Source organism: Phlebotomus papatasi, chromosome 1 (assembly GCF_024763615.1).
Source record: "Phlebotomus papatasi isolate M1 chromosome 1, Ppap_2.1, whole genome shotgun sequence".
NCBI lineage: Eukaryota > Metazoa > Arthropoda > Insecta > Diptera > Psychodidae > Phlebotomus > Phlebotomus papatasi.
The window spans coordinates 58557604-58572037 of record NC_077222.1 but is presented as its reverse complement, the minus strand read 5'-3'; the positions used below and the strand labels follow the sequence as shown (position 1 = coordinate 58572037).

Genomic DNA, 14434 nt, shown 5'->3' with positions numbered 1-14434 from the left:
AATATTTATTTATTGTTTTATTAATTAATTAATTTATTTATTTATTTACAATGACAATGCGTGCTATTGAGATTAAATCCATTGAAAGTACAGAAAGGGTTTAAGCAATTGAACAAACAGCGTCCACCACAGTCTTAGCGTTGGTGACCAATATCCAGAGCCAAATGGTGGAAATTCTCTTTTGCAAGTTCAGAAATATCGTAGGGTAAGTGTACCAAATTTCGGCCAACTTGTAATTTCGGCCACTTCTTTGTTCCTCAAATTTCCATTAATTGTTAGTTTCTTGCATATTTTAGAGGTTATACAATGCAAAAAAAAACAAAAATTCTTGCTTCGACTTGTGAAAAAACTGTGGAAGGATTCCGTAAGGGCATGGAACTATGAGAATGAAGTCGGCCGAAATAGTACCCAAAGCTATGTCTATATTTTAATTCATTTTAAAATTATTTATATTTATTTAAGAGAAAATAAAGCGATAAACTATCTAAGGTTTCCAACACTCCTTAAAAAGAAGTAGCAAAAAAAGCAACAATTCAAAACACTTATCCTAAGAAAAATGAGATAAATTTGTGTATAAGTTGGCTAAGCACAAGATATTTTATTGCTGGAGCTGAAAAAGAGAACAACATATGAAATTTTAAAAAAAAAATCAACTTGTTAGAGGCCAAGAGGTTAAACGATATGAGGTATAATCATATGATATTTAGCGACCCCTCTATAAAAAAAAAACATTATCTACTCTTTCCTCTTAAACAATGTTTTTTGGTTTATTTCGAAAAAGAAGAATGGTTTAGACGGTCATGTACACGCGTAAACACGTAACCAGAAAATGAATGAATTTTCTTTTGAATTTTTCAAGGTCAAAGTTCAACCTTCCTATAGCACTTAAGTAGTTTATTTACTTTAGTTTACTACTTTTTTATTTAAAAAAAAATTAATAATTCTTTTAAAATTCATTTTGTAAATTTTTTACGCATATTTTATCTATTTGTAATTTTTTAGTGTTTACAAGTTTACACAATTTTTACAATTTACTGAATATATTGCAATAACATATACAATACTTTAAGTCTGATTTAGGCCCCAAGAAATAACTCCTAATTAATTTAACGTTCAGTAATTTTTAGTTGGTTCAGAATAAGAATCTTAATTACCATGAAGTGATCATTTCTTATCAGTAAATTGTTATTTGCTGGCACCAGCCATTCTTCTCTCCTTCTCAGTTGTTTGTTCAGCGTCTGAAGCATTTTGAATAATGATGGTATATGGCAACTTAAGAAAGAAAAAAAACACGTTAAAAAGATCTACCTTTGCGAAAATTCCTAACTAATTCACAGGGAATTGACATATGCGTCATCCACCGGGTCTGACACCATCCCAAACGTTTTTTGCTCCCAAGGACAGAAATCCAAAGAGTGGTTCCAGAGACGTTGAGGGAGAGTGCTTGAAGCACAAACCGCCACTTCCCGCGAATATACCTCATCGTTGGCTCTGCCATTGTCCCCGTCAGCCGCGAAGCCACTTTCCCACACCAACACACCTTTCATACCGGTGTTGGAACACCGAGAGTGCTAAACATGTACGGCGACAAGCACACAATTCGCGGACCCCAAAACGGACCAAGGTGCTAAGCCAATTTAGTCGAGTGAAAGACTTCACCGAGTTACAACGTGTGTCTCGATTCTGGCACCGGACTACTTTCAAATACAACAGGTGCAACCCCTCAATTTCTAATTTGTGTCTACAAACCCTTAATGCCAATTTCCTTTAATTGACACTTATCGCTTTCTTCCGGGAAAAAATATCGCGAAATATTGATCCTCTCATCAACAACCTGTGCTAATTCTTGTGCGGTTTAGTGTGAATTTCTAGCTAATGCACTTTCCACTTGCTTCAAATGATATTAATTAGTTTTTCGTGAATTTTGACTCACGATCTTTAAATATTGATCGCGCACCTTTCCATAATCTCTTGTGTTGGCTCAAGTAATTTTTAACGTGCAAATTTCAAGCTGAAACACTCATTTTTTGCCACAACATTGCCAAGTGGCCATTGTGAGAATAGAAAAGCAATAAAAAATGTGCTGAAATCCACAACTAAACCACACAAAAATTCCAAAGTGATCGCGAAGTTTTGCTAAAAGAAGTTGGTATTCTTACAGTTGCGAAAGGACTTGGGTTCGAGAGACCGTTGAGAAAAAATCGCCGCGCGTTTAAAAAGAAAATTCTCTGAAAGAAATTGTGCTGTTGATCATTAATCATAAAAGCTGGAGTTAATTTCCACCCAGCCTAAGACTAAGTTTGAGAGTTGAGGAGAAGCAATAATAAAAAAAGGAACAGGTTTTTTAAGTGTAAATATTTTATTTGCAATTTTCGCGTAGTTGATCAAATAATCACGAGCACCAATCCCAGAAAAGTGACATTTACAAGTTGCATAGTGATCTAATATATAAATGGATTTGAAAGGCCTGTAAGAGCACCTTTTTTCTTCAAGGTAAAATGAAAATTATATTTGTGAACATTATTTATATGATCGCGAAATTACTCGTATTTTAATTACTTAGCTAAGAGTGATACAAGTGAGCAAGTCGCGACACATGCTATCATATATAGCGGCTTTTATTGCACATTCCTTTTAATAATATTAAACGCCAATCAGGGTATTTCAACATTCACCCAGATCACTCAATCTCGCACCATTTGAAGCATTCACCAAATTTACAATTAGGTGGGCTGTCGTGGAAATTGTTAAAAGTGACCCCAAAATCGTGATTATTGCTGTTTTTTCTTCTTTGGAAAGTGACCCCTCACCCTATAGCTTTCTTGTGCCTGAAGGCAAACAACAAACAGCCAAATTCCCAATAGTTCACAACAAACTTGTCGATAGGGTAATGTTGATGAGTAATAAACCATATGCGTTGCCGTGGCAAAAACCCATGGATTTGAATTAGCATTATGAATAGAAATGTACAATAATCACCATCGATCGCCATATTGTATGGTGCAAGAATGCCTTCTATTGAAGGCAATGTCCATTCGCTGCACGAACTTAAACTCCTTCCACATATCCAACGCATTCATAAATTTTCCATCCCAAAAAATTGCTTATAAACTAAAATACAAAACTTTTACTCAAAGAATGCCTTTTTCCCCATCAATTCCTACTGTCAGCATTCTCCGAAAAAAAGTCATTCATCTCAGTGTCTCTCTGGTTCAGAAAGAAATGCCAAAAGAAATAAAAACCGATAAAGTAGTCCATCGAACGGACTTGAAGATGTGGCCTTCCATTCCACTCATTATCGTGTTAAATTCACCATCGGAGGAATTCTTCATCGGCGTCTTTTCCCACTGTTCAACATCTCTTCCTCGATCCAATCATAAGTGTATCGCCAGCAAAAAAGAAACTTCACCGAAAATGGCAAGGCAAATTATTATTGAATATATACCGGAAAAATAACAAAAAGACCATATAATTGAATTTTGTATTATGAAAGAAATGTTGACTGAATGGACATATAGAGAAGCATTGCAGACTCCCAGTAGCATTGATTCTACTGTATTAGGCTACATCACTGTTCAAAGTTTTGCTATAAGGTTGTACTATTCAACAGAAGTGCCGTTAAATAATGTGTTACCGATTTTTATCAGACCTTTATTCAATCATTATTCTCAATAATAAAAAAAAACAAGCGACCTGCCTTATAATTACAACTCTCGTACATACCCAAAGTTTCAATCAAATTGGAGAAGTTCGACAACCAAGTCAATTGCAATAACTTGGATGCCGTATTAGGAACCACACCCAAAAGAGGTTCGTCGCTTCCATCAAAATCTTTCGTTTGTGACACAGAGAGAATGGGTGAATCTTTACAATAAAGGTACCAATGACCTTTCAATAGAAGTGGCACGTGAAATTATTTGCGATATTTGCCATCAATTAGCAATAATTGTCCAGCAATTGCTCTATTAGCACCTTAAGCTAGGGAAGAATGTGCCATTTTTAAATATCTCGACACATCAATCGGAAACACACTCCAGCAAATACATGGGTGATAATCTGATATGAGATGCTGTACGTTGTGTGAATCACATCCATTTGCCATCTTATGCAAGTGCCGCAAAAGGAGAGTAAATAAAATGCGATAAACCGGGAGAGAACTTGCAGAGTAAAACGCTGAATGGGGTCTGAATCCGTCACCAATATAAATTCTCGACAGTGAAATTGCATAACTTTGCAATTGAGATAAATATTTATGATAGCTCCACAACTCCCTCTGACAAAACCGTCTCTTTGGAAAATGTGCAACACCACATTCCAGACCATATAGCAAAAAAGGCACATACATATTCTATACTTTTTGATTCGTGGGCGCGAAGAAAACCCACCGATGAATAGAGCTAAAGTGAATGCAAGTTAAGTCACAAATATTCCAAAAATTTTATACTAACAATATACGAATTTTTAATTATAAATCTATTGCGCAAAAACCCCATAGAATTAATTATCACCTACAGTTTGAATTTAGATGCAAATATTTTCCAATTCTGCAATTTTTCCTCTTTCTCTCCTAATCTTTGGAAAATATCAAACACGCGGATTTGTCACATTTTCATGAGAAATTAGAAGAAAAGATCGATTGGTGTATTTGTTTTCAAAACATTCCATTGAATAGTCATAAGACTGTCTCCTAATAAATAATTTAATACACTTTTTTACTTTTATCTTTTATCAGTTGACCGCGAAATTAAAAGTGAATGTGTTGTCTATCAATGTTGATCCCCGTCATCAACGTGTAGTTTGGTTTTAGTAAGTTTCCACAGAAAATCATGGCTAATGAACTAGCTCTGATCTTTTCATAATGACAGCTATTGTAGTTAACTGAACTCTATTCAATTAAACTAAGATTCACAGAGTAGATGTTTATAACATCACTCATTCCAGAATCCACAAGTCATTAAAACTTTTTAATAATCTACTTTTTTGTATAAAAATATATCTTGACATTTTTTTCAATTTCTGTATAAAATTTCGTATTCAAATTGAAGTTTTCTAGACCTATATAAGATATTTTCAAAACAAAGTTTGAAAAACAATAATTTTTTCCCATGTGAACTAGAATGTCATTTACCACCCGGAAGTAATATGCTCTACTTTGAGACATCACGATACATTTTTTAAATGTTTAGTTTGTTTTAACGAAACACAATCCTTTAAAAAACGGTTTTAAATCCGTCTATTATCATTTTGCACTATGTTATTTCTAGAAATATTTTATTTTTTCTCAGTTTTTTTTTAAATAAGGCATAATGGCGCTGGAAAGTAAATGCTTTAGTGTAATTCAATCTATTGAAATTGAAACTTAAATTCCCATTTGATAGAAAGAGTCAAATATCTCATATCAGTATGATAGAGTAAGAGGTAAAATTTTAATTGATCGAACTTCACTAAATTGAAAAGGTGTGTCAGCTCCATAAGCATTGTAATCCCACTTGAAAATATTCTAGAACAACATAAACTTAAAGGTGAACCGAGAATTAAATATATTGCATTGATTTAGTAGATTGCAAAAACATCAGTCTTTTTCAATATTAATCTATGTAAGTAAATATCTTTGGACACAAGGAATAGCCGCGTAAGCAATAGTGTTTAATTCTCAAATAAAAAATGATGTAGAGAATCACTAGATTCTAAGAGATTCTCTGCTCTAATTTAACAACTACAATTCAAAATTTTCAGAAAATCTCTGTCTGTTAAAAATAAAAAGATAGACCATCTTTTTTAAAAATTAAAGTCTAAAGGACTTGGCTTACAAATCCCATTTTCAATGTAAAAATCAGAGCTTATATGAGTTAAAACAACCTTATCACTCATTATACAGATTTAAACTGTGAAGTGGAACAATTTGTTGCGGAATTTTACTGAGAGATTTCATCTCCATCGAGTTTGGTTTATTAAATTTGATTGCTTCAAGAAATACTTGTTTTAAATATTGAATTGCATGTAAATTTAATTTAATTTGAAAACCCAAGGCTATTTGCTTTGGTAAGAAACAACTCTTTTGTATAGATTTATTTTTAAAATATCAATCTTTGTCAAATTATCCCAAATTAGTAATAATATTTTTATTAGCCTGAGAAAGACTATTTATGAGTATGGTATTACTACTTTCTAAGACACTGTTTGTTTTTTTCGATGCTTCTGCACAAAATGCTCATAAAATCATCAAACAATTTTTCATCAATGGATTTAATGGTAATTTATTGCACCTTGGAATAGTTCCATAATGTCTATAAGAGAATGATGCAAGAAATGCTGCAATCATCTGTGTAAAAAGCCTCACGAACCACACGAAAAGAGCTTCATGCAGGAAATTTTCAATTATATTGTACTTTTGGAAATTTTTTGATATTCTCTCCATCTCTTTGATGGTATAAATAATTTTCCAGAGTGGTTTTTTTTTCCTCAGCAACATCAAGGTTGATAAACATTGGAGATCGGAAATTGACCTTGATCACACAACAAGTCAAGTCAGAGGTGATCATATTCATTTTCACCCAAAATTTCCTTCATTTATTCGAACATGATTGATGAGGAAACATTACACAGAGAGCATAGCTAATTCCTTCCAATTGAATCTTCCTCAAATATTCATTATAGGTGCACCTAATAGACTATACTGCGGTAATTCACTCACTTTAGCAGGTTATACCAAATTGATATCATGCTATGAGTGTTTCACATTGTAATGGCAATAATAAAAAATTTAATATACTATAGAGCTTTCTCGCTCCATTAAGACAAACTTTTTCAGCGCATTTATCGTGCTGAGATGTGCGAAAGAAGAAAAGTAACTATCACATTTGGTAAACCTCTATATTATGCACCACAATGATCTCCTTTTTTTGTTGTATGCTTTTTCTTTGTAATGATTCAAAATGTAGAAAACAAAACTTTCGGTTATAAAAATAGTGAGACAGAAAATGGAAATCTGTCTTATAGAGTGGGCATTTGACTACTAAAACTGACACATTTTGCATGAATGAATCACTAATTCCCACCAAATTATCTTTTCATCAACATGAGTATTTTGCCCAAAAACTAAGCCTCTGTATAATTTTTTGTAGGGTAAAGCCGGGATAATCTAAAACTTCTGGACATTTGAATTTAAGGCTTAATCAAATCATTTTCAATCTTTTCCTTCTTAAGGCCTCTACACATTGGGAGCATTTTTTGTCAAAAAATTCTTTTTTGACGAATTTTAACGTTTTCATCTAGAGAAGTGCAGACGATTTCTTTCAAAAAGCTTTTTTTTCGAAAAGCCTTTAAACGTATTAGGGGGAAGTGGGGCACCTTTGAAATTGGGATTTTTCACCCATGTTTAAGTGGAACTGAGCCATTTCATAATGTAATTTAGCTTCTCAGTCTGTTTGTGCACCTAAATTATGTCACGTTAAGGCTAATTTTTTTTAAATAGGTGGAAAATCCCAATTTCAAAGGTACTCCACTTCGCCCTACGTGTGTCTGTCCCTCTCTATTGCACTCTTCATCTTCTTGATAACATCACACCGAATTCAATTTCGATTTGAATGCAAAACACTGAAATTGACATTTGAAAAATGTCTCTGAAAGAAAAGAAATGGAATATTTGATTTCATTAAATTTTTCTGATCTAAAATATATTTTATGGAAAATTTAGATTTAGAAAAAAAAATCTTAATCTCACTGATGTACTGATACAAATATCTAAAAAAAATTGATATTCATTTCGGTTTTAGAATACAGTATCAAATATTTCATTACAATTTATAAAAGCAATCATAATGAACTAAACACCCTCGCTCTCCCCTAAATCGAAAATTCAAATATTGTAAAAAATCATACAGACCATACAGATTTTTGAACATTTCCGTCAAGAAGTCATGAATTGAAATTGCAAATAAATTTTCTGGAAAACAATGAGTAGGGAATATATAAATTTAATTGACGGGGATGAGAGACACGTTAAGTCTAAGGATCTTAAGTCATTTATGACGAATTAATTCTTCGAAGAAGGAAATATCAGATAAATGTATAATTTCTATACTCATTAAGGGGAATTAATTAGAATTCTGCGAGATTCCCTCAACGAAATGCGATAAAATGGTAGAATATGCCAACACATTAAAATCCGAACATCTCCAAAGATGCTTTTTGATGAATCTCAACTCGTTTTGGCGGATCATCCACATATTAAAACCCCTCATTCTATTTTTGTGTATGTAAGATATAAAAATTGCCAAGGTCAGCTGTGGCCGTTAGTGAAACCTCTCATAAAAAAATAGACTCTTCGTTTCAAATTCCCCTCAGATCATCCGTGCCAAATTACAAAGATCATCCTCATCGACACGGAATACTTTGTCGAATGTGACGAGAGAAAAAATCCATGGCTCCATACAAATTTGCGCACAATTGTGACTAAAATTTGGGATGAAGATAAAAAAAAAAATCAAATAAGAGAACTATTAGCAGCAATTATTCGCTATCATACTCAAAATTCTAGAAACAACTTTGATGATAGACAGCGATCGTCTTGCGAATGGATAATTAATCGCGAACATCATGATCGTAGCATGTTGGACAAGGTTGTAGTATGGTTAAAAACATCTTTTCCGCCTTTCTACCGACCAAATTTATCACGTCATATACCCTCGATCACTCATTGATCGCCTATGTGGGGGTCATGAACAGATCAATTTCTCCTATTGGTTCTCGTACCAGAAAAAAAAACTCTTGTGCGTGGTATGTTGCCACTTTCGAATTTGCACAATTGTGCACCATGAGAAGATTTACGAGAAGCAACACCTCAAAACTGGTCCAGGTGAGTGACAGTGTTTAATGAAATCGTTCAACTGCATACCGCGCATATTGCAAACGCACCAAAAGAAGGAGCACCGTGCAACTGAAAGTCACACTCGAGAGACACTAAATTACACCTGGCGTTCATAATATACTGCTACACCTTTATCTACACGACAAAATTTCTCAAAAAGGAATTTTGAATTTTAACATTTTACACAATAAAATATGTTTGCATCCTAAAAGAATATATATATCTAAAATAAACCATATAAATACCTGGAGTTAATATTTCACAAATTTCTAAAAAAAATATGTGTTAAGAAAGCCATATTTAATTAGTAAACTAGTAAATTATCCAGTAAAAAAGTAAAATTGGAAATGGGAAAATTTTTGTGAGTATAAGAATACCAGTTTCGCTCAGTATACACAGTGTGCCAATGATCATTTGGTGACGAAATTCATTTATAAAAAAGATGTCAGTAAACCTAGTGAAACTAGTCAGTAAAAGATTATGCTCTGTTAGATTGTATGAATAAGATTGTTCTTTTCGGTCAGCAACATGTAATACTTATTTGGAAAATTAGATTTGGTCAATATATCTCAAAGTTATTTGCATTTTTTTCCGATCTGTGTCCAGAAGGGACAAAGAAAATAGAAAACAATTAATCAATATCTGTTATGCCCTAGACACACTTACGACTTAAGCCGATTGACGGCTTAACGTTATTATAATTAAAATGATGATCAGATTACATTTTCATCGATTTAAGCCGAAAAACGGCTTTAGTAAGAAACTGATGGAAATGTATTCAAATAATTATTTTGGTTATAGGGTGAAAGGAACACCTATTGACACTTTAAGAAGTCCATTAAGAAGTACCATTTGGAAGATGAAATTTGAACACCTATCCTTATCATAAAACGTAGACTAAGGTAAAAAACGATATATTATTTACATTTTATTAGATACTTTAAATAAATTTCAAAATTTTGACAAAAGTGTCAATAGGAGTTCCCTGTCGAAGAGGTGTTCCTTCGGCTCTAATTACGTTAAACCGTCTCTCGGTCAAAGTAATAAGTGTAACGCGTAAATCTAATTGAAATCTGATAAGTTATAGTACAAATTAGATATGTTTCTGGTCCAACAGACCAAGTACTATGTATGATCACAAACATAATCACCGTCTTACATTCAAAGGTCGTTTTCTTTGTAAGTCATTACTTGTTTAGTAATAACAGACCTGTAATAATTCTCTTTAAAAATAATTTTTTGTAACTCAGTCAAACATATTCTGGATGTTAGTGGTGAGGATGAAAAAACAAATTGATAGCTTTTTATTTTCCAAACTCAATTTGTAAAAAACCATGATATTAGCAATAACAATTTTTTTAACTAATGAATAATATAATCTTGAAACCAGTGTTGCACCAGTTCAAGGATAATTTTAGACACTATTCACATATTCAGAGATCTTTTTTTTATTAATACAAAGAAAAAAAAGTAAAGATTTTTGCAATCTAATGGAATTTATTGCTTCAAATACATATAATGCAAAAATCTGTTTCTATTTAAATCTATTTGTTTGCATAATCACCATGAAGATGATGAATGAGTCATGGCCAGAAGGAAAATTTCAGCTTCTTGTTTTTCATTGACATTTTTTTTCTATTTAGTCTTTTATTACTTAATTAGTTAAATTAGTCTGTTTGAATATTATGCTTCTGTTATCACCTTTTAAATATTTTTTTTGTTTTTGCATTTCAAAGTCTGAAAATTAGTTTTTGAAAATGGTATGTTAGTTTGTTATTTATAAGCTTACTCACAGTATATGTTTAAATAAATACTTGGGAGTGGAGCATTTTAGTCGTCTGGCAAATCTGTGTCTTCGTTCAGACACAATCTCTTGGGTTTCTTCGACATTCAATCATTCAGACAAAGCTTCGTGAAAGATCTCCTCGACGGGAAGAGATACCATTCACTTCTTTTCTATTTCTGCAATAAAGTTATACTACAAAAAAATCACTGAAGCTCAATTTCGAGACGCTAAGTGAATTCTCAATTGAATGCGCAACTTAAAACTTCTTGTTTTTTACTTCTCTAAGTTCCACCACCAAATCAGCATTCACTCGCTACTTGTTGAGCAAGTTATCATCACGAGATTACTTATTACACCTGCAAATAGTGGAACGATAACCTTTTATGTCACTGGATAGAGAGTAAAAGTGTGCAGAAATGCGTGGTGATAGTGAATTTTTACTGAATACACATTTGTACCCATAAAAGAAAAGGGTAGGGCACCTAAAAAAATTAATTTATTGAAAAGCCTATCTTTGATCATATTTTTGATGTCGCTTGCGAGCATGAAGAAATTCCCTCTAAGAAGTAAAAAAATATCTCACACTGAGATATTTATGATAGTTTCTATGTGACTTTGCAGGAGAAGTAACATAAAGAATTATGCTCTCAGTGGTAAATCCTCTTAGGAACTAACGAATAGTTCTGGTTTTATATGAGGTGTAATCTCTCAAGAATTTCCATACAATTATATTGGGTATTGTATTCAATTCTTGAGTTGTTGATGATGATGGAAAAGCCATTGTAGCTTCCTCCTGCACATTGATCGTCTTTTTCTTCACCTCTTTCACTCTCATCATTTGCCCCAATGGAATTGATAGAGACTTTTCAATGTAATTCTCTTGCGGGTTTTCTGTATGCAAGAGAAGTCCTTTGGAATGTTAATAGCCAGTGACGACAATTTAAAACGATTATTTTCGCGTCAACAATCCAGAGAATGATGCATTAACTCGACATTCGACATCAAAGTGTGTGAAGAGACGCGCCATCCTAATCAGGTTATAACGCGCCACATAAAAGAAAGGTTGTTACAGCCATTTGATTCACTCTCAATTCTATGCATTCCCTCATACTTTCTGTTGAGCTATTTGCCGTGATCATAGGTGTGGATGTTTTATAGACTATGCTATGTATTTTGAAATAAATAAATAAAACTGCTCCTTTTGGTAGAATACATTAAATGTGCCAACATAATTGGTATAGACATCAATACACAATTTTTTCAATTGCTCGTTTTGTAATACGAGACGAAATTTATTTTTTCTTCTGATATACCAAATAAAAAATAAAATAGTTAAAATAAATTTTAAATATTATATAAGAAGCATATAGACACTTTAAGAATAATCTTAACTTTCAAAATACAAAACCTTAAAGATAATCTAGGTTTTGGTAGCTAAAGCTCTCCATACTCAGCGAAATGTACGAACTCGTAATCTAGATTCTACACACCCTAAAATTACTTTCACATAATTTACCGTTTATTAGTTCACATTAGACCGATTTAATCTCTCAAAAGATCGCCTAAATACAGCTTATGAATAATAAAATTTATTTTCAGATAAAAGTTAGTTATCGGTTCACAACAGGTTCATTGCCGATTCCAGACCGTTTCAATCTAGTTGAGATATGTCAGAAATTCCAAGACCTTTCTAACAATACCAAACATGACTGCATTCGGTTCAAAAATGCGCTCTTTAAAGCCTCTTTAATCTTTGACCTTGAAAAAAAACATACTTTTAGTCTAGTTTAAAGCTGTCTACACATTATCAAAAAATTCTGTAAAAAATGACATTAAAAAAAGTTTTTTAAAAAAATCGCCTCCAGACTAGTGAAATTTTTTTTAAAAAAACTGGATTTTTTACAGAAATTTGTCTAGTGTGTAGGCAATTTTGTAAAAAAACGACCCATTTTTTTTAAAAAATCAAGGTTTTTTCTTTAAAAAAATTCTTTTAAAAAAATGCCTCTACACACTGGGACAATTTTTTACAAAACAGTTTTTTAAAGAATTTTTTAAAAAAATCACAGCAACTCGAGACATTTTTCATGAAAATTTGTCATTTGAGTGGTGGAAAAAGTGTGAATAGTGTTTGTTAGAATTCCCTGGGATAGTTGTTAGTGGATGTTCATGGAAAATTTTCCAAAATTGCGAAAGTGCAGTGTTTTTCTACAGAAGTTGTTCCCAGTGGAATCAAAGCCAGTTTTGGAGGAACATTTTCGCTGATTTTTCTTTTGAAGTTTTCAAAAGTTGTGATGTCTGTGTATTCTTGAAGATTTTTATGGTACAGTGACCTCGTGCACCAAATTAAAACATGAATGGAAAGAAGGAAATTGAAGAATTTTGGAACATGAACCTGGTAAATCAAACAAGACAATAGACCTATTTAGAGCCACTGAGGAGATCCTAGTACATACAAGAGTCATCGGTAGTTACCACAGCCCATCACTTGAAGCCCCAGAACCACCTCCCATCATTCCTCCTTTTCAACCACGATGGAAATGTTCCCATCCGGAAGCACAAGGATGAGATGGCTACAAACTTTTGCTTCCTCATGGGACTCCTGCTTGGACAGTAGTGGATAGAGGGAGAAGGCTTTAATGTACACCGGATAACCAATAAAAGATTTCGGATTGGAAACCAAGATATGAGAATTTATTTTTCATAAAATTTATCATAATTCTCACCAGTGTCCGGAATCAAATCAGTGTCATTCAGTATCCGGAATCAAATTTGTAAAGTTGGACTGGATCAATTTTTGCAGGAATTTTGGTGAAGCACTTTCTAATTATTCCTCAAAGTCCTTCCCCTCATCCACTATCATGCTCTTCCAATTGTAGTCCTGAATTTTTTACAGAAATAGCTTTGCAATAAAATCAGCGAGTTTTTTTTTTAGCATATTCATAGTACTTACGTCAATGTTCTTGGTTACAAATACTCCTGTTCATCCAAACGTATCCACAAGTTTTCCTGAAGTCCTGAAGCTTTTCCAGAAAGAGCTGCTGATCAATGGAATCTAGGATCTTTTGAGCTGCACACCTTCTTCTCCACTCTACCCATTGTTCCTGGTAACAAATTTGTCCTTCCGAGTAATTTCTGCGGTTCTTCTGATGAGCATGTTTTGGTTTCCAGATTATCGCAAAGAAAAACAATTTCTGTACATAAATAACTGCGATAGTTACACAAAATTTTCAGGGACAAACAACATTTTGAGGTTATGTTCACACACTCCGGAATATTGTTCGAAAATTGGCCGCCAGTCTACTAGAGTGAAGTTGGTCACATATCATATTCCGCAATAATTTTGCAGCAACGATTTTGCTTATTATCAGATAACTCAAATTTGACACAAAGTTACTTAGATTCGTCAAAACAAAAGTCCTTCAATTTTACGCGGGAGTATATAAAAAACTGATTTTTATTAACAATGCAAAAATAACCACTTCCTCGCCACTTTTTACCACTTTTCGCCAGTTCTGTAACCACTTCTCGCCACCCACTTGAAAAGGTCTAAACTCGATTATTTTGGGTAATATTATGCAAAAAATACATTCAGCATTTCTTTTTTCTTATGATCACCTTATTATTACTCACTTTGAATGATTTTTATTCACTTTTATATGAAAAAATCAAATTATTAGACTATTGCAGAAAGTAAACAAAGCAGATTTGACAACTGAGAATCTATGAAGTGAAGTTAGCGTTGTCTATTGAAAAGCAATGGCGACAGGTGATGAATCAAT

General features: G+C 33.0%; 1 protein-coding gene across 1 annotated transcript in view; it reads left to right on the top strand.

Moving 5' to 3' along the window:
- The first annotated feature begins 1638 nt into the window (after positions 1-1638).
- LOC129809416 (uncharacterized) overlaps positions 1639-14434 on the top strand; it is a 58290-nt gene continuing 45494 nt past the window's right edge. The window contains exons 1-2 of the mRNA XM_055859227.1: positions 1639-1713; positions 2162-2493. The gene's annotated coding sequence lies outside the window, so the exon portion shown is untranslated. The remainder of the gene's footprint in view (positions 1714-2161; positions 2494-14434) is intronic.